Genomic DNA, 22,224 nt, shown 5'->3' with positions numbered 1-22,224 from the left:
GTCTTTTCCTATGGCAATGTCTTCAAGAGTTCTGCCTAATTTATCTTCCAGCAAGTTTAGTGTTTCTGTTTTAATGTTTAGATCCTTAATCCATTTGGATTTTTAATTTATTGCATGGTGAAAGATAAGTGTCTAGTTTTAATCTTTGGCAGGTTGAGATCCAGTTTTATGGTCAGCTCCTTTGTCAAAGATGACGTAGCTGAGTACATCTGGATTTGTTTTTGTGTCTTCCAGTCTATTCCACTGATCCTCAGGCCTGTTTCTTTGTCAGTACCATGCTGTTTTTATCACAGTGGCTTTGTAGTATAGTTTCAAATTGGGAATTGTTATATCCACTGCCATGTCTCTGTTGCCTAGGATGACTTTTGCTATTCTAGGTCTCTTCTGGTTCCAAATGAATTTTTGGATTCTTTTTTCTAGTTCTGTGAAATATAGTGTCGGAATTTCAATTGGCATTGCATTGAATCTGTATAGCAGTTTTGGTAGTATGGCCTTTTTCACTATGTTGATTCTTCCTACCCAGGAGCAGGGGATATCTTTCCATTTTCTTGTATCCTCTTCGATCTCTTTTTTCAGAGTGCTGTAGTTTTCAATGTAGAGGTCTTTTGCTTCTTTTGTTAGATTGATTCCTAGATACTTCGTTTTTTGGGATGCTATTGTGAAAGGAATTGTTTCCCTAATTTGTCTCTCTGTGACTCTGTTATTTGTGTACAAGAAGGCTATTGATTTTTGGGTGTTGACCTTGTATCCAGCTACTCTGTTAAAAGTGTCAGTTAAGTCTAGAAGTCTTTTGGTAGAGTTTTTTGGGTCTTCAATGTAGAGCATCATATCATCAGCAAATAATGACAATTTAACTTCTTCCTTTCCTATCTTTATTGCTTTAATTTCTTTCTCTTGTCTAATTGCTATGGCTAATGTTTCCAGAACTATATCGAAGAGCAGTGGTGATAGTGGACATCCTTGTCTTGTTCCTGATTTTAACGTGAAGGTTTTCAGTTTTTGGCCATTTAATATGATATTGGCTGTTGGTTTTTCATAGATAGCCTTTATTCAGTTGAGATATAGACCCTCTACTCCAATTTTTTTGCAGGGTTTTTATCATGAATGGGTGTTGAATTTTGTCAAATGCGTTTTCTGCATCTGTTGAGAGGATCATATGATTTTTGTCCTTGACTCTGTTAATATAGTGTATTACATTTATCGACTTATGTATGTTGAACCATCCTTGCATCCCTGGAATAAATCCAACTTGGTCAGGATGTATGATTTTCTTGATGATCCTCTGTATTCTGTTTGCTAGTATCTTATTAAGGATTTTTGCATCTGTATTCATTAAGGAGATTGGCCTGTAGGTCTCTTTTTCAGTTGCGTCTTTCCCTGGTTTGGGAATCAAAGTGGTACTTGCTTCCAGGAATGAGTTTGGGAGTATTGCTTCCCTTTGAATTTCATTGAAAAGTTTGAAGAGTAATGGCAGTAGTTCTTCTCTAAATGTCTTGTAAAATTCAGCAGTGAATCCATCAGGACCTGGGCTTTTCTTTGTTGGTAAGTTTTTAATTACATTTTCAGTTTCACTGATTGTGATTGCGGTGTTTAAAATGTTTTTATCTTCTTCGTTCAACTTTGGTAATTCATAAGTATCTAGAAATCTGTCCATTTCTTCTGTGTTTTCCATTTTATTAGAGTACAGGTTCTTATAGTAGGTATTGATTATCCTCTGGATTTCTGTGGGATCTGTTGTGACTTTGCCTTTTTCATTCCTGATTGCATGAATCTGAGCCTTTTCTTTCCTTTTTTTGATAAGGTTTGCTAAGGGTTTATCAATTTTATTCTTTCAAAAAACCAACTCTTCCATTCATTTATTTTTTGTATTGTTTTCTTAGTTTCCATTGCATTTATTTCTGCTCTTGTCTTTATAATTTCCTCTTGTTCGAGCTTAGGGTTTTTCTTGCTCTTGTTTTTCTAGGAGTCTCAGATTCATCATTAATTAGGTTGTTTATTTGAGCTCGCTCTATTTTCCTTGTGTGGGCATTCAGTGCTATGAATTTTCCACGTAGAACTGCTTTCATTGTGTCCCATAGATTCCTGTATGTTGTATTGGCATTTTCATTTATTTGTAAAAACTGTCTGATTTCTTCCTTAATTTCCTCTGTGATCCATTGATTGTTCAGGAGAGTGTTGTTCAATTTCTATGTGTTTGTGAAGTTCCTACAGATTCTTGTGCTATTGATCTCCAGCTTGATTGCACTATGATCTGATAATATACAAGGAATAACTTCGTTTCTTTTGCATTTATTCAAACCTGTTCTGTGAGCTAATATGTGATCTATCTTGGAGAATGACCCATGTGCAGCTGAAAAAAATGTATATTCTGATTTTGTGGAGTGAAACACTCTATAAACGTCTATTAAGTCCATGCTTTCAAAAGCTTGGTTCAATTCTAGTATTTCGTTGTTGCCTTTTGGCCTAGATGATCTGTCTATTTGTGAAAGTGGGGTATTTAGATCCCCCACTACAATTGTATTACTGCTTATTTGGCTTTTCGTGTTTCTTAATATTTCTTTTATATAGTTGGGGGCATTAGTATTTGGTGCATATATGTTTATAATTATCATCTCTTCCTCTTGAATTGTTCTCTTTATAAGGATGTAGTGGCCTTCTCTGTCTTTTTTGATTAGTTTTGGTTTGAAATTTACTTTGTCTGCGAATAAGATTGCTACTCTGCTTTTTTCTGGGCTCCTGTCACATGGAGAATTATTTTCCATCCTTTCACTTTCAGTCTATGGGCTTCTTTTTGCACTAGGTTTGTTTCTTGTATGCAGTGTATCATTGGATTTTACTTCTTAATCCATTCTGCCAGTCTATTTCTCTTGATTGGTGAGTTGAGGCCATTGACATTGATGGTTATAGCTGATATGTACTGACTTATTATTCTCATGTTATTGGTCTTTTGTTGACACTTTTTACTTTTTCGCCTTCTCCTTTTAGTTTCTTGACTTGCCTATTTGATGTGCTCTGTTTGGGCCTCATGGTGTTGTTATCTTCATTGTCTTTTTCTAGGATATTGTTTAGAATTGCTTGTAGTGCTGGTTTCGTATTCATGTAGTTTCTCAAGTGTTCTTTGTCATGGAAGTATCTTATTTCCCCATTCATTTTGAAAGAAAGTTTTGCAGGATACATCAGTCTAGGTTGGAGGTTGTTTTCTTTTAGTACTTGAAATATCTCACTGAAGGCTCTCCTTGACCTGAGGGTTTGTGTTGAAAAGTCCGCTGTGATTCTGATGGGCTTTCCTTTGCATGTGATTTGTTTCTTTTCTCTTAACTGTTTGTAGTATTTTGTTCTTTTGTTGGGTTTCTGGGATCTTGATTATTATATGTCTAGGTGTAGATTTTTTTTATTGTGGCTTGTTGGGGTCCTATATGCCTCACTTATCTGTATGTCAAATTCTTCCCCTCTGTTTGGGAAGTTTTCTGTCATTAATTCTGTGAATAGCTTTTTAAAGTCATTTGTATTTTCTCCTGGTACTTCATGGATTCCTATCAGTCTTATGTTATTCTTTTTTGCATCATTTAGGAGTTGTTGGATCGATTTCTCATGATCCCCTACTGTTTTTAAGAGACCTCTCTTTTCAGGGTCACTGACTGTAATCTTATCTGCTATATCTGAGATTCTATCTTCGCATTCTTTTATTCTGTTGCATACACTTTCAATGGAGTGTTTAATCTCCAGGATATCTGTTTGAATCTGTTTTATGGATTCCATTTCTTTCCTATGTAGGGTGTTGATTGTTTCCATTTCTTTTTTATGCTGGGCCTTCATAGCTATCTTCTTTCGTGGTCCTGAGCTCATCTATTTTTGACAGTTTCTGTTCTAGAGTCTCAAATCACGACTTCCATTTTGCTCACTATCTCTATGGTTATCTGGGAAATTATTTCTGTTTTGAATTTTTCTAGAGCCTGATTGATCTGTTTAGTTACTTCCTGTGCTTTGAGTTCAGGGTGTCCTGGTGGTTCACTATCGACCTTTTCATCCTCATTTGCCCTACTGTTTGCCATTGGTGAACTGGAAGTCAGTCTTTGTGTCTTGCTTAAGTGTTTTCTCATTTTTATTTTTGCTGTTGGGCTGTCCTTGGTTTAATCTCTGGTTATCACCCAAATCTTCCTGATAGAATTGCGCCCTAGCTTCTGGGTCTCTAACGACCCACAGACATTCTCATCTTCATAACATCAGAGAAAACAGCTCATCACATCAACCACAATCCTTTATCCCAACTGATACAATCAGCCTCACAATATGATCAAGCACAACTTGGAAACTGACCACTTGTGGTAGTCACTAGTTTATCACCCTTGAACCATGTGAATTAAATTGAAATCAAGAAGCAGTCCAAAACATGTCTGCAGTGAACAAAGTTTTTTTTTCATTAATTTTATTGTCACATTTTAGATATACAATATGCTGACATTTATTATTGGGAATTTGTACCTTTACATAACATATCTTGGTTCTCTTTTTTTTTTTCCTCCATTCTGCTGCCCTCCTTTCAACCACTCCACCTCTCCCTATTTACAAAGACTTTGTTTCATTTTTCCTTTTCTCATATTTATTCCTTTCCCTCTGTTCTTTTTCCCTACCCCTCCCACTTCCCCTTTCCCTTTGTACCTTTTCTTCCTATTTCACATTATCTATTATACCTCTTGATCCTTATTTACACTTTCAGTTTCTCACACCAGAGAAACTATTCAGTATTTACACGTGTCCTATTTATGTGAACAAACTTTTCAACATAGTGTATTTACCATTTAGGATGTGGGCTCACACAGAGCTAGGAAGAGAGGAGTAGATAAGTAAAAAAATTGTAGAAGGTTTCAAGTGAAGCCAGAGGATGTAGAATGACCACACAATCTTCAGGAAACTGTTAAATTCAAAAGGGATAGACAGAGCAGAAGTATAAGGACAAGCATATACCCCCTTAACAGTAATAGGGGCTCACTCACTTTCCCTTGAAACCACTGACTCCTGTGTGAGGTAGAATGACAGAAGAAAACAAACATAAAGAAAAGAGAAAAGATGATAGAAGAAATCTGAGTTAGAGCAGCAGCAGAAACGGAAAGGGAGATGACGGATAATATGGTGGAGTAAGAGACTGAGTTGGAGAAAGAGGACAGAAAAAAGAATTTGCAGAGTGGAATGAGGAAAAGAAAGAAAAAAAATTTGAAGGGCCTCTTTCAGACTGTATCTCTGCTGTTATAATATACAACATGTGCAGCCATGTGCAGAACCAAGACCCCTGGTCTCAGTTAGCTGATGGCAGAACCCCACGACACAGACCGACCTTGGGCTGCAAGGCCCAGATTGAGTTCCCCAACCTCCTGAATGGTTGAACTCCACACCGTTCTACTACAGGTTTCCCCCGGCCTTTCTTTAAAGATGTTCAAAGTTGGGAACTCAGAAAAATACCGTTTATGACCACCTCTGCCTCTGCAGAGTGGGTCCAAAGACTGGCACAATCAGGAGGTCTGAGAGTGTGGGGCGGGGTGTTGGGAGAGTTGGGGGCACCCATGCATGCAGCTACCTTCCTGGCGCTGAAGTGATGGTGGTGGCCCCGGCAGGAGAGGGCGTGGCTATCCTTCCCGCAGACTGGACCCCAATAAATTTAGTTTTATGGGAGAAAGTTTTACAGCAACTTAAAAAGTTAACAATTAATGTAAGGAATGTTAAGGAATTCCTGGTCAGATTTTGACCACCGTTGCAAAAAGGAAGGAACAATATTAAATAAAGAATATTATTTGCTAAAGACTCTTCTTAGAGTGAAAGGTAAAGCGATGGCTCTCTGGAATTTCCTTGTAAGTGGAACAGCTGGATAGCTCAGCTTTCATAAAATATAGTTTCATTGGTTCGTCATGTAAGGCCTCAGTTTTTAACATACTCATTTTGAGAAAAAGTTTTGATAGAATAACCTCTTACTTTTTTTTTTGAGACAGGGTCTCACTATGTAGTTGAGACTGACCTGGAACTCACTGTGTAGTCCAGGCTGGTCTCAAACTCACAACGATCCTCCTGCCTCAGCCTCCCAAATCCTGGGATTACAGGTGTGAGCCACCATGCCCGGCTTACGTTTTATTTTTGAAAAATCTTTATGGAGGTATATAATGTGTGTGCAAGTTATTGCAAGTCTTTATAGTTGAATTTTGACAACTGTATACAAATGTTTCACTGCCATGCTAAACATATACTGTAGCTAATTTTTATTCCTGCAGGAAGTTACCTAAAGTCCTTGTCCAAATCTGCCCTCCCTTCCCTGGGAAATCACCAATTTGATTCTCTCACCACAGTTTAGATTTTCTTCTTCTAGAAAATAAAAATAAATGAAACCTTACCATATTCATCCCAGCCTACTACAATATGTTGTTGTTTTTGAGACAGGTGCTCACTATGCAGTTCAGGAAGGCCTTGAACTTAATATGTAGCCCAGGCTAGCTTCAAACTTGTTTCAGTCCCCCTGCCTCAGACTCTTGAGTGCTGAGCGATTAAAGGAGTGAGCCACCATGACCAGCTTCCCCCTTTAATTTTCTTTTCTTTTTTTCCTCATTGAGTTTATTGGTACATTCTAGGTATACAATACAGTTATATTCATTACTGGGACCTTGTACATTTACATGACAGGTCTTGGTTCTCATTTTTTCCCCTTGTCCCTGCCCTCCCCTCACCCCTCCTCCCCTCCCCATTTACAAACACTTCATTTCCATTTTTTCATTTTCTTATATATTTTTTTCTTTTCCCTTATTAGCTTTCCCCTACCCTTCCCACTTTCCCTACACCTTTAGCCCTTTTCTTCCTATTTTACATTGTCCATTATATCATTAGGATCTTATGTACTACTATAGTTTATTCACACCAGAGAAACTATTCGGTATTTACACATGAGTGACTTATTTATTTCACTTACAAGTATATCCTCAATATGTATCCATTAAATAGAAGGATTCTTTTATAATGCCAGGGGCCTCAGAGGAGTTCTTACTCTAAAGTCCGAGCCCCAAATAGAAATGGATGCTTCCTTATAGGGAGATCTGCAGGTTAGGGGGTGGCCCATCTTCAGGGTGAGCATACTTACAGAAGCAGGAAGATGGAGTTAACAGAAAATTCTTGAAATATCTGGTAGAAACATGCGTTCAAATAGTGACATTGCTTAAACAGAACTCTTTTTGGGGTGTGTGTGAGACAGGGTCTTGCTTTGTAGCTCAGGCTGGCCTCCCTGGCGACCAACCATCCCTTTAAAATTTGAGACTGAGTGTTACTAAGTCACCAAATTGTCTAAACCAGGCTTGCATCCTCCTGCCTCACTCTCCCAGAGTGCTAGAATTACAAGTGTGCACCACGATGCCTGGCTTTTTGTCATTCTTTATCTTTGATTTTATGTAGTTTGAATGTGACATACATAGTAATAGTTTTGTTAGAGATTTATCCCCAGCGTGGTATCCACTCTAGGTTCTAGAACAGTGGCAGGTGTGCTGCAGCAGCCTGTTGTTGGTTATCATTGAAAGCTCTAAAAGGTTCGCCATCACTGAACGTTGGTTTGGTACATGGTATTAATTTGGAAAAATAGTTATTATTTTAAATATTCTGGTTTTCTAGAAGTCTCGATGTGATTTTGTGTTTTGTTTTGTTTGTGATACAGTCTGGCTTTGTAGTCCAGGATAGCCTTAAACTCACTTTGTAACCCAGGCTGGACTCCAACTTGTAGCAGTCCTCCTGCCTCAGCCTTTCAGAGTGCTGGGGTTATAGATCACAGCTATTTTAAAATTTTCATTTGATGATTCTAGTATTCTTGCTGTACCAAATTCTGATGAGTTAACATCTGATGCTTGCTCTGTCTCTTCAAACCATACCTTGTTAATATACTACCTTCATATATGTAACCTCCTTCTTAATACACTCCCTTCATCTATGTAATCACCACCTCCTCTGCCTCCTCCTCCTCTTCTTCTTTCTTCTTCCTCTTCCCCTTGAACTCATCACCTTGCTGCGAGGCAGGTGTGATGCCACTGAGCTAAATTCCTGGGCATATATGTACCTTCTTAAACGTTCTCCCCCCATACCAGAAATTGAACTGAGAACCTTGTGCCTGGTGCTACTGAGCTACATCCCTGGCTCCTTAATTTTTCTTGATAGTTGGATACAATGTATTGTGTAAAAGGAATTGTTTTAAATAGCCCTCTAGTGCTGTGGTAATGAGGTTTGGAGAAGTGGGGGAAGAGTGGTTTGTACTGTTGCCTCACTTTGAGTAAGGTAAGAAGAGTGTTGTTACTTCTGTAGTTTACTAAGTTTTTTACTTGTTATGTCAGTCATGACTTCTAAGCTTCTTACACTGTTTTATAATACCAATATGTATAAATAATGCGTTTCTTTTTGCACTTTGTTTCCCATTGTTCTTGTTTTTTACCCCTTCATCTTCTATTTTGAGCCAGAGAACCTCGAGATTCTGTTTGTGGCAAGCACATCTGGAGAATACTTTCCATAGTACATTACCAGAAAATTACTAAGGAAAGGGCTGAACTTGGAGAAGGTAAATGTAACCTTCCAGAGTAAAGTGGCAGTATGTATGTATTGATCTTAAAGTTGACCAATTGATTTGGGTCAATTGTATTTTTATGTTAGCTTTAGGTAAGCATTTGATTTTTGATTATTTTTAAAGCTATGTATTAGCTGTAGACACTAATTTAAGGAATATGTATTGTTTCCTTGCTGTGCTCTAGGTATTTAGCCAGACAGGAGAAAGATCAGAGGTAATGAATGCATGGGTCTTGAAATTCAGAATGACATGAACTAATGTTTAAAATTTAGGCTTCGTTTTCTACATTGCCCTCCTTTGGAAGCTTGGCTTTTGTGCTATGGCATTACTTTTTAATAAGATGTAATAATGTCTCATGTTTCTTCTTTTCTCGTTACTTCCATTTTATTATTTTGTTAGTAAAAATATACTTAGAAAGATGAATGTGGGGCCAGGGATTTGCCTTAGTGGTTCTGCTGCCTGCCTTGCAAGCACAAGGACCTGAGTTCAATCCCCAGTACCACAAAAAAGAAAGATGAATGTGATTGCTTCTGCTTTCAGAGTCCAATAGTAGTATAGTATGATCTTAGAGATTATAGATTATGATTTAAAGAAGCCGGGCATGGTGGCGCACACCTGTAATCCCAGCACTCAGGAGGCTGAGGCAGAAGGATCGCTGTGAGTTTGAGACCAGCCCAGGCTACGCAGTGAGTTCCAGGTTAGTCTCAACTACATAGTGAGACCCTGTCTCAAAAAACCAAAAAATAGAATTAAAAAAAAAAGATTTGAAGGAATTTAATGTATATGAGCATGGTTAATGATTATATAGCAAACACTCTGAGCATGTTCTTGGCATCAGAACAGCTGTATCCTAAAGTCAGAAAGCTAATTTCTACACTGTACCCATTTGGTCTTAGCTCTTTTTTTTTTTATTAGTTTTTTGAGACAGGATCTTGCTTATGTTGAGGCTGAGCTTGAACTCACTATATAGCCCAGGCTGCCCTCAAACTTGAGGTGATTTACCTGCCTTAGCTCCCAAATACTTGGGGTTCCAGTTATGTGCCACCACACCTGGCAAAGTCTCGTTTTTATGATCTGTAACATTAGGTTTTAGGTGCTTAGTGTAGTGAGTCAAAGAAGAAAAGATGATTAAATCAGTATGTTGGCTCTGATAGAACAAGACTGCTAGATACTGTGGGGACATACAATGCAGAGTTATTCAAATGAGGCTTGAGATCACAAACAGCTTTCTACCAGGCATGGTGGTGCATGCCTATAATACTAACACTCTGGGAGGCTGAGGCAGGAGAGAAGTAGAAATGCATTGTGTGAGCCTCAGAGATGTTTTCATGGGTTGGTTAGCAGGTAATAATAAGTAGCCTATGGCTAGTGGAAGAATCAGCTACCACTTGCATTAGTCATTAGGGAAGGAGTTTCTACTGAGGAGATAGTTCTGTTAAGGACAAGAGATGGAGAATTTGCCAGATCACTGTACATGAGGTTAAAATCAACCCAACACTACCACCTGTAGAGTGTGTGTGTGTGTGTGTGTGTGTGTGTGCACTCATTTCAAAATGGGATGTTCAATAGAATGCTTTATTTTTATATTATTATATATTTATTGTTATATTTTTATTTTTTGTTATATTTGTAATGAGCACGGTAAAATGTGACCCCACATCCTTCTGTATCCAGTGATGTTTGGGTCCTGGAATACTGCTGCTTCTTGCCATTTTAACATACACACAAATATATCTATAATTTTTGGCGGTACTGGGGATTAAACTCAGGACCTTGTACTTGCAAGGCAGGCATGGTGCCACTGAACTCAATCCCCGGCCCTGACTGCATTATATCTGGCACAGAGTTGGGCCTTTTAAACTGGTTAGACTTTTCAGTATGGCCTTATATAATGCAGGCACATAACCTATCCTTACATTTCTTTAGCAATTTGTTGAATACAAGTTCCTGAGAGATATTGCAAATGTGCATCTGCAGAAGTGACCCTACTTTTCTGTACCTTGTACCTCCTTTTGTTTCCATATGTCCTTTGGCTATCCTTTCATCTGGCACATTTAACTCTATTACCTAATTCTTCACAATGCTCTATCAGCCAGTTTATCCTCTGTCAGTCCTTGAAGTTCATCACACTCAATTATCTCTAACCTTCCCCCACCTCTACCCACAGCACACAGTGCAGCGCTCCTGTCTCTTAGGCCGTGATTTATTACTTTTCCCCTATTGCCAGTCTTTTCTCTGGGCTGGGCTCGGCTCCTCTGTCAGATTTTAATACTGGGGAACAATGTGTGCCACCCTAAGCCTAAATAAAAATTGTCCTTTGTGCATTCTGACTTGTTTCTCAATATCCAGCTGAAGCATTTTAAAAAATAACCAAGGAGGAGAGGAAAAGAACAGTTTCATCATTCCTGTGCATAGCAGCTGCAGTGTCTTTTAAAACAGCTCACTAGTAGCCCACTGTAAACAATTACTTTGGTGACATAAGTCATAATAGTTGCAGTTTATCACTGCCTATTTTGATATTTAATTATTTAGCATAATTACAATAATATACATCATTAAATATATGCCAGATTAACTTAGTTTTCCTTGAGCATAACAGTAACCTGTTTGTGAATTGTTTCCAGGGTTTGCTAGCCTATCTTTTAAGTCCTCACAACTTAAAAAGAACCTGCTGAGAAGAACTGTTGCTAATCTTTAACTGTTGATCATTTCTCTGACCATTTATACACATTTTGCTAGACTATTGAATGTTGCATCAGTTTTTTGTTGAAACTGGGATTTTAAAACTTAAATTTTGAATGTTTAATCAGGCACACAGTATACCTTATTTCATTTAACTCTTATAGGAACTCTGTATGTGGGATCCTTATTTCTTTCACAGAGCAGGAAACTGAAGCTTAAATTAAGTAATTGAACTCTTCTAGTCTTGCATATTTGGTTTTGAGCTATTTCAAATGAAGACAGTAGTACTTGCATTTCAAGGTAGTTGAGAGAATTCACAGATTATATATCATCAGAGTATATAAATTAGCTTAAGGACATGTGACCTATTCTCAGTAAATTTATAGTTAAACCAGCCCTCTAAAACATCTTTTTTACTTTAACTTTGTTTCAAAAGATGGTCTATTTTTACCCAGCACCATAGCATAAAGTTTTATGTAACTGCTATAAATGGGGGAGATGGTACTGGGACTTGAACACGGATTTTGCACTAAAACGCACCCCTGTTTAATTGTTTCAAAAACTTTGAGTTAAGGTCTTGCTACCTCACTAAATTGCCCAGATTGGGCTCAATTTGAGATCCTCCTGCCTCATCTTCCAGAATGCACCACTATACCTGGTTTAAAACAGTAATTCCTATTGACACTTACAACATTGATCATATTTCCTGGTGTCTCTTGAAGTGGTATCATTTTATTGAGATACAAACCATATCGTTCACTCACTAAAAGTGTATATAGTTCAGTGGTTTTAGTGTATAGTGTGCAACCCATCACCACCACCATTTTAAGGAAATTAAACCATAAAAGAAACCCTCAGTCTTTAGCAGTCTAATCCGACTCCTCCCTTCTGTAAACTATTAATCAATTCTTTTTTGTTTGTTTTTTGTTTTTTGAGACAGGGTCTCACTATGTAATTGAGACTGACCTGGGACTCACTGTGTAGCCCAGGCTGGTCTCGAACTCATGGTGATCCTCCTGCCTCAGCCTCCTGAGTGCTGGGATTACAGGTGTGCACCACCATGCCCTACTAATCAATTTTTTGATCTCTATAGAATTGTTTGCTGGACATTTCTATAAATGGAATCATACACTATGTGACTGGCTGCTTTTACCTACACCTGGTGGTACTGGGGATGGAAAGCACATATGGTTCTACCACTGAGCTATATCCCCAGCCCTATCAGAACATTTTGAAGGTTCATCCATGCTATAGCAGGCATTAGTACTTCATCTCTTTTGTTTGGTTTTTTTTTTGTTTTGGCACCAGAGATCAAACTTGGGACCTTGTGCTTGCAAGGCAGGTGGCAGAACCACTGAGCTAAATCCCTGGCCCTTTTTTTTTTTTTTTTTTTTTCGTAATGGGGAATGAACTTGGGTCCTTGCACTTGCAAGTTAGGTGGCAGAACCACTGAGATAATCTCCGGCCCCAGTACTTCATCTCATTATTGCCAAATATATTCCATTGTATAATAAACCACATATTATTTTCCCATTCATCATTAGTGGACATTTGAGTTTCTATTTTTTTCTTGGCTTTTCTTCTTACTGCTGCTATGAATATTCTTAAGCTTTTGTCTGGGTGTAGTTTTTTGGTTTTCTTGGGTATGTATCTAGGACTGGAGTTTCTAGGTCATGTGGTAGTCTTTGTGGTTTACCCACTGAGGAACTGCCAGACTCTTCCAACATTACTGTTTTATATTCCCACCAGCAATTTATGAGTGCAGCAGTCTTTGCACATCTCACCAAAATTTATTTCTGTGTTTTTTATTATAGTTTGCATAGATTTAGTTTCAATGCCAGATGTTTAGTGCTGTCCGTAAATGGGACACACTTTGCCTTCTGTTTCTCCTGGTACTTTTGTGATTTCTACATGCTGTGCTCATTATGAGCAGAACACTTAAATTATTAGCAAACTGGAGGGTTAATTCTTTGAACTGATTTTGAGTAGTATCACTTAAAATCACTCACTAGTTTATGTGCGTGAAGGTCTAGTGTTTTTGTGTCTTAAAAATTGTTTAGAAACTTTTTTTCTGGTTCTAGGGATCAAACCGAGGCCTGGGCATGCTAAATTCTTTACCACTGTGACACACTGTAACCCTAGAAACGCTTTTAACATGTCATCTGTCTCAATCATAATTCATAGATTTTAGAAGAATGCTGTTAGTGTATACCTAGCTTGAAGAAAGTTTGTCAGTAACACATGCCAAGTCAAATCATGTGTTAGATTGAAGAAATTAAAATGAACTTATTAAACGTTAGTGACATTGTTATTAAAAATATCAAATACTATTATATTTATCATCAGGGGAGTGATTTCAGTCTCAGAATGGGGATAGTAAAAACAAACAAAAGCTTGGCTATTGGAATGACCCATGGCCCTCTAAAGGGCTGCAGTATTCAAACTCTGTATATGTGAAATTTTACTATTCGGGCACAAGTGCAGGGAAAGATCTAAGAAGGTTCTTTAAGGGGGTGGTAAAGAAAAATAGATTGTGAAGCTGGGCGTGGTGGCACATGCCTGTAATCCCAGCACTCGGGAGGCTGAGGCAGGAGGATCCAGCCCTGGCTATACAGTGAGTTCCATCCAGGTCAGACTCAACTACATAGTGAGACCCTGTCTCAAAAAACAAAAAACAACAACAACAACAACAAAAAAGATTGTGAAATAGTTTTCTGTTGCATAAGTACTTGATCATGAGAGGTCATTTAGTCAGACCTCATTTTCCAGTGTTTAAAACAAGGCACAGAGGTACAGTAACTTACTTCACTGAATACACCGGTGCCTACTGTGTGCCAGTCACTGTAGTGACTGGTAGGGAAAAACAAAATGAAAAGGATCCTTAGTTTCTCTCGAGAGAAATCTTGTAACAATCAAACATAGTGTGATTTTTGCTTTAGTTAAAGAGGTAAGTTCAAGATGAGAACCCAAGGATGGGTTGCAATGTCAGCTTGAGAGAGACATGGAAGGTGGAGAAAAAGCCCTTAGTAAAGTTTAATCTGCCAGCCCATCCAGGCAGCTGCAGCGAAATGAGTACCTTTAGTGTGTATGTGTGTTTTGGCAGTACTGGAGATCAAACTTAGGGCCTTTGCGCTGAGCTATCTTGCCACCCTTTTTTATATTGAGATAGGATCTCAGTGACGTTGCTCAATTTCCCAGGCAGGGCTAGAACTCTTCACCTCCCACACCACACCTCATGTGTTAGGTTGATTCATTTGAATTCGGCTTCTGAACTTAGCCTGGTTGTGGAGATTCTAATGATGGCAGTCCAAGGATTTTATTTTAGGACACCCTGCCATAGGATAATTTCAAAGCTAAGTAGTGATATAACTGCTCATGGACATTAACCAGTTAAGTACAAAAGTTCTCGAACTTTGCCAGCAGCTTAGAAATTAATTCATCCGAAACTTGCATTATTCCTGCCCCCCCTTCTATCCCGTTTTTTTTGAACTGAGGTCTTCTTATGCTGCACAGGCTGGCCTTGGAACACTAGGCTCAAGTGATCTTCCTGCCTGAGTTTCCTGAGTAGCTGTAGTAACTATTGCCTTCTTGTCTTGCTTTTGTATTCTTTGGTAGCCATTTAGGGCAACATGGGGCACCTTTATCTCCCACTGTTTAGGATAAAGGCAGCGTGAGTGCTGATCAGAGTATTGTGTAACTCCTGGTATTACAAGTGAGAGGAGACTGTCAGGCCAATCAGGACTTGAAGAAGAGAGGGCCAAAACTATCTGTGACTAGTGGAAAGAAAGGACCATGAATGTTAAACTTGGAAAAGAGCACATCTTGAGTGTTTTTTCAGTATAGGCACTCATTGAAGTTCTGGATGTAAAATGCTCATTTCCCTCCTGAGCCAGACAGGAAATATAATAAAGGGGTAGACCTGATGTACAGTTGGTGAACTGAAGAGTCTGTGTCTAGTCTATAGGGAACAGCTACTTATTAGCCCAGCTGATATATGCCATGAAAAACCATCAATCAGAATCAGACATTCTAATTTTTTGTTTGTTGTTTGTCTCAGTAACATAATGCAGACTGGCCTTGAACTGTGTAACACAGGGCTGACCACAAATTTGCAGCAGTCCTTCTGCCTCAGCCTCCCAAGTGCTGGGATTACAGTCATGCAGCACCACACCTGGCCCATTCTGATTCTTTTTAAAAGAAGGGAGACCTCAGATTTCTATGTAAATCCTCTGAAAGGTTTTTTTATTTTTTTTTAAACACTGGATAACCAATTAAAAATAATAAAGACAAAACTGCAAACCAAAACTTATTTTCTGCAAACTACCATTTTTGTAGTCTCTTGTGCACCAGATGAAACACTGACTAGTTAGCCAACCCAATAAATGTTTCCAAATTCTGAGATTCTGTGATAAGGATGGACAGCTCATGAACAGGAATTGGCTCTTTTTTTTTTTTTGTGGTACCAGGGATCGAACTAGGGTCCTTGTGCTTGTGAATTTGGGTCCTTGCGCTTGCAAGGCAGGCCACCGAACTGCTGGACCCAAATTCAATCCCCAGTACAAAAAAAAAAGTGGTGAACTCAGAAGGGAATTTGAGTTACTCTAAATATATGATGGAGGTCCAGTAAGCAAAGTTTACTAAAATAAATGTCAAAGCAAAGAACAAGCAAGTAGGGCTGGGGATTTAGCTCAGTGGCACCCCACCTGCCTTGCAAGGGCAAGGTCCTGAGTTCAATCGCTGGTACCAAAACAAAACAAAGAACAAAAGAACAAGCAAGTAAGCAGCAAGTAAAGAATTCTTAATCAATCCCCATCTTTCTTATGTCACTCCCATTTTAAATTTGATGAATTAGAGGCAAATAAGGCAGCTATAATAAAGTATTATGTTATGGCGCGTACAACTTCATTTAACTGCCAAATTAAGGTCTGACTATAATTAAATATAATTAAAATTAACAGCAAATTATATACCAAGAAAGTAAAGAACGTAGGGAATTTACCTTTTCCAATACCCAATTGGTCCTAAGTTCACTACTTTTTTAATTAACCGATTTTGAAAAACTTAGTGTTTGCACCACTGCCATTTCCGACCCATTTTTCAGGTAAAGGTGTTTTGTGTGCCAGCTTGTGAAATGCCTGTATAGTGTCACTGAGTTCATCGGTTGTGTTTCCCCAGACAGCACTGAAATACCAGTGCTCTGTCAGAAGGAGTTTGTATAAATAGTTGGTGCACACTCGGAGGAAGGGAAGGAGGAGGATTGAAAAATTGGGCCCCAGATCTGAACTCTTATTCTTTGTGAGGGTAAGGTAATTAATGTTTCCTTAGGTGGAGTAGGCTTTGGGCTCTTGCTTTTGGTTCTCTATTCTGAATTAACAGTCTTTAGGGAGACTCTGGGGCAGAAGGAGGGAGTTTGTATATCATGTCATCCAAAATGAATGAAGTTAATGAGAGCAGTGCTTTCTTAAGCTTGGACTTGAGGGTGGAGTTAGAGGATGGGCTATAGAAAGTTCCCCTTGAATCCAAGTGATTCGGGAGGAACAAAAATGCCAAGTCTCTTGGGCTGGGGATTTAGCTCAGTGGTTCTAGAAGGCGCCTGCCTTGCAATCGCAGGGTCCCAAGTTCCATCCCCGGTACCAAAAAAACAAAAATGCAAAATCTCTTGTCACAGTCTAATGGCTTCAATTTTTTTTTGGTACTGGGGATCGAACTCGGGACCTTGTGCTTGTGAGGCAGGCAGTGGAACCACTGAGCTAAATCCCCTGGCTGTTAATAGCTTCAATTCTTACAAGTGTTATGGCATTTGTTTCTAGGTCCTGTGGTCCAAAGTTTGCTACAAGGTGTTCTTGTCTGCCATTCTGCTTCTCTCTATCTTCCCTTCCCCCCTCCGCCTCCTAAATTAGATAAATTCCCATGTGCTCCCAGACGACTCCATCTCTTGGTCCCCTGACAGAGCAATCATTTATCAAGTTGTTTCACGCGTTGTCGGGAAGGGGGGCCCTGGGGACTCGAGTTTGTTTCGTCTCTTTGTTGGAACGCCACAGGATCATCCAGCTTAGTCTCCAGCCAACTGCTGAGAGTTGCTGGACTCCAGGAGCAAATGTTAAAGGGGTTGCCTTTCATCTACTTGCTGCTACTTCAGCCTTTATTTTAAATTACAGCTTATGGGATGTCTAATCATCCTGTACTTGCACACATATACTGTCTTGACATGTATGAAACCATCTGAGATTTTTTTCATTACAGACCACCCCCCCATCCAGTCATTGAGGATCTGGGAAAAGATTTTTATCCTGTCTTTGCTATTCTTTGTGCATTTATTCCTTCATTAGTACTTTTACCTCTTCAAGTGGTTTATTTATGTTGTAGAGTACCAGGAATGAGGTGATAATGGTAATGAAATTTTTTTTCTGTGATCTTGGAATATTTCTCCGCTATATTTTATTGTAAAATTCAAATGAACAGAAAAGTTGACAGATTTATACATTATATTTTGGGCATTAAAAAGAAAAGCCAAACTGCATGAATTGCAAACATAAAAAAATAAAACATACAGTAACATCACAGTACATTTTGAAGTTATCAAATAATCTAGAATCTGAAATAAGCCAGTTTTAACCTGAATATGGCATATCTTTATAGACAAACTGAGGTCAGGTCTTCCAGTTATATAATAACAGGAATCATGAAGTTTAGTGGGTAAGATGCTGTCCCTTCTCATTGGATGCTTTAGGCTGAAAACATTTAATCACCTTGATCAAACTTGCCAACTGAAAAGTAGTTTATACTGAGAATTATCCTTAAAGTTGTGGTTTGATTCCTATGTATGAAGAGTCTTTGTAGCAAATTATTGACTTTTAGTATCACAATGAGCCCCAAATGTTTTCCAAATAAAATATATCCTTACTGGGCTGATTTTTCAGCCATAAAATTTAAGTGCATTATTTCTTACTGATCATTCCCATAAAACTTAGTAAATTGTGCATTGCTAAGAAAAAAGTTTTTTTCCTAGTATTAGCAATACTGTTCAAATATCACTTACACTTGCTTTGATTTCATATCAAGAATACGAAAGCAAAGAGACCTTGTAAAATCTGAAAATTTGGTATGTACTGCTTACAGTGTAACGTTCTAGCAGTGAGCAAAACACATACAAATCTTTTGGAGCCTAAGTTCTATGGGGTGTGTTGAGGGGCATTAAAATACTCTCCATTTCCTTCACATTTTAGAGCAAAGGTTGTCAGGTACTTCTGTAAAGGGTTGTATGTTGCATATTTTAGGCTATGTGTACCAGATAATTTCTGTTAACAGTTATATTACACTTTGGTACACAAATGGACAAGGTTGTGGGGTGTTTTTTGTTTTTGGTACTGGGGATCAAACTTGGGTCTTTCTGCTTGCAAGGCAGGCGGCATTACCACTGAACTAAATTCCAACCCAAGGTTGTGTGTTGTGTTGTTTTGTTTTGTTTTTGAGACAGGGTCTCACTATGTAGTTCAGACTGCTCTGGAACTCACTGTGTAGCCCAGGTGGGTCTTGAATTTGCAGTGATCCTCCTGCCTCAGCCTCTCGAGTGCTGGGATTACTGGCATGCACCACCATGCCCTGCTCCCAAGGTTGTGTTTTGATAAAACTTTATAATACCAAACGATAGGCCAGTAGATCATACTTTTTTAAAAAATCTACATGTGAATGTAGCAAAAATCAATGTGGACAAGCAACCAGTTTCAGAGAAATATTGGCCAAGCAGATGATGAAGAGTTAATATTCTATGTAAACATCCAGTGGAACACTGGACAAAGAATATGAGCAAATCTTTAAAAAGGTCAAACGTCTGAAAAGATGTTATCTGATTAGAAACAACTATCTGTTGCAATATTATCTGCTGGTGGGAAAAAGGATGCTGTTTTATGCTGCTAATGGAAAATGGGATTGATGCTTTGAAATAATCTGGAACACCAGTTATTCACAATAAAACAATAAAATTAAACATTATTAAGGATTTTTTCCCTTGTATTAACAGTACTATTTGAATATCTCTGAGACTTGCTTCTATTTCATATTAGAGGGAAATAGGTCCTTAGTGGAATAAGAAAGCAGAGATACATTACAGGTATTCTCTTTGCTCCAGTAATTCTCCTGCTGGAGATTTTAGCCCATAGGTTCAAAACAACTGGTATTCAGCTATATATATGCATATACACAGAAGTTCCTTACTGTACAGTATGATCCTGAAATTTACAGTGAAAGCGCATTAGTAGGGGATTGGATGGACAAATGTTACCTGTACACCAAAGAATATTATGTTATTTTTTTAAGTGAAATCAAGGCTGAAGGAGTGTAGTTTAGTGGTAGAGCAAGTTTTCTTTTTTTTAAGGAATAAGATTAAGTCATACTACTTGATACGAAGAGATCCCATAGGGTAGTGAGAAAAGCAATATATAATATGGGTGGCATTGATTTCTTAAGAAAAGGCCTATGTTGGCTGGGAGTGTAACTCAGTGTTATAGTACTTTCCTAGCATGAACAAAGCCCAGGGTTCAATTCCAAGCCCTGCTTTTAAAAACTGCCTACTCAGGCCCCAGGGATTTAGCTCAGTGGTTCCAAAGCCTGCCTTGTAAACGCAAGGGTCAGAGTTCGATCCCCATACTAAACAACAACAACAACAAAACTGCTTACTCTTCTGTGTTAATATTATGTATTTGAATATATGTTTGTTACATCTGATTACACTTGTTTCTTAACATAGGAAGTTACTGATAGTAGATTAAAAATTATATAAAGTCCCCAGAATGGATACTATAATTGCTTTAGATTTTTTAAAAACTGTGAATGTATATTAGACCCTTTATGTATCTTTATTCATTCACAGCATTGTTTCAAAAAGAAAAACTTAAGCCAGGGATTTGGCTCAGTGGTCCTGCCGCCTGCCTTGAAAGCACAAGGGCCCAAGTTCAATCACCCCGATACCAAGAAAAAGAAAAACTTAAAACACCCATAAAAGTTTCACAACTTGTCTTTATGCTACAACTCTTAAGTATCTTTTCTTTTTTTCCCTGTTGACTAAAAAATTGAAGTTTCCTCCCATTTTTTGGTAGCACACATACATAAAAATTAACAAAAAGACCAAAAGTGCCTTAAAGAAATGTCTCACTTTAGGTCTGGGGATTTATCTCAGCAACACAGCGCCTGCCTGCCAAGTGCAAGCAAGGTCCTGAGTTTGATCCTGGTACTTAAAAATAATAATAATAATAAATTTTAAAAAGACTCACTTTAGGTTTTACAATTAATTTGTGGTTGAAAGGATTGAAATATTACTTGAGTGCAGGTCTGTTTTACACGCTGCGCTTTTTTGTCTGATGCTCCCAAGGCTTCTCTGTTGATGTGACACACAGACCTATGCAAAGTGTAGCTTTCTTTGTGAAGAAATGAGAGGGAGGAGATCAGAGAAAAAGTAACCATTTTACTTGTTTGGTACCAGGGGTCAAACTTTGAGGACCTTGCGTTTGTGAGGCAGGCGGTGGCACCACTGAACTGAATCCCTGGCTATTTATTTGTTTTTGAGACAGGGTCACCATACAGTTTAGGCTGCCCTTAAACTCACTATGTGTAGCCCAGGCTTGCCTCAAATTCACAACAATCCTCCTGTCTCAGCCTCCTGATTGCTGGGATTATAGGCATTTGCCACCACTCACAGTATGATTCTGTAGTCCAAATAGATTGATTAGCAATGGAGATTTGAGTTTCCATCCCCTCATCTATACTCTCTCACCCCCACCCTCTCCATGTCCCTCTCAACATGACAGTTACAGTCATTGGAGATGTACCCCGTGTTCTCTGGCACATTTATTTAGTAACTGAATTTCCAAAGATATTAGTACCTTATATCTTTTATGTTTCTAATTTTCACAGTTATTCAGAGGATTTTTAAGGGCTTATTAAAACAGTATGTCCTAAAATCAAACTTTGATTGCTTTAAACTTACAAATTGAAGCTGGGCATTGTGGGGCACACCTGTAATAACAGCACTCTGGAGGCTGAGGCAGGAGGATCACTGCGAGTTTGAGACCAGCCTGGGCTACATAGTGAGTTCCTGGGCAGTCTCAACTACATAGTGAGACCCTGTCTCAAACAAACAAACAAAACACTTAAAAATTGAAGGAGCTAATTGCTTTATTGAAGGCTGTACCATTGTGGATTCAGAAGAAGAAGCAAGGACTAAAGGGCAGTTAGAAAAAGAACCCCAAAACAGAATAATATTAAACTAGTTTTGAGTACAATTTCAGGAAAACACACCTCCAACCTCCATGCTGAGGGAAGTCTGTTAGGATGCAGAACACTGGGCTTCAGCAGAGATACTCTGGTCCAGCAGGAGACGTCAATTTCCATTTTTAATAAATACCTTATGTGAGATGCTTTAGGTTCACAGACCACATATTGAGAAATAATTCCCCCTAAACATTTCTAAACTTAATGTCTTTGTGTTTTATTATGAGGTGGGAATTTCTTTTGCTTTTTTTGTTTTTGTTATTGTGTTTTTGTATGAGTTTGTTTTTGTTGTGCATCAAGCTTGGCCTTGTACTTGGTAGACAAGCACTCTACTACTGAGCTAAATTCTCAACTCCTATTGTGAACTTTTAAAACAGGAGATTGATTAATAGATGCAGTATTGGACTCTTAACACAAATCTATAAACTAGAGAAACAGTGAGTTGAAAAAGTCACCAAACTAATCACTGCAGTACTGTGGCCAGATTCCAAGTGTCTTGGTAACCATTTTAGTGTTCTTTCTAGTATATTAATAAAACAATGTGATATTTTAATAATTTTATTTATAAAAGTTTTTAAAGTTTATAGAAACATGGAAAAATGGTTTCTGTCTTGCTGCTTCAACAGGCAAAAATGGAACTTTTTCCCTTTGAATACAGTACTCATGAATAGCAGTACCATTTTTATCTCATGGTCATGTTCCCA

Source organism: Fukomys damarensis, unplaced genomic scaffold, assembly GCF_012274545.1.
Source record: "Fukomys damarensis isolate Sample0158 unplaced genomic scaffold, DMR_v1.0_HiC HiC_scaffold_5, whole genome shotgun sequence".
Classification (NCBI taxonomy): domain Eukaryota; kingdom Metazoa; phylum Chordata; class Mammalia; order Rodentia; family Bathyergidae; genus Fukomys; species Fukomys damarensis.
This window is presented reverse-complemented; position numbering follows the sequence as displayed.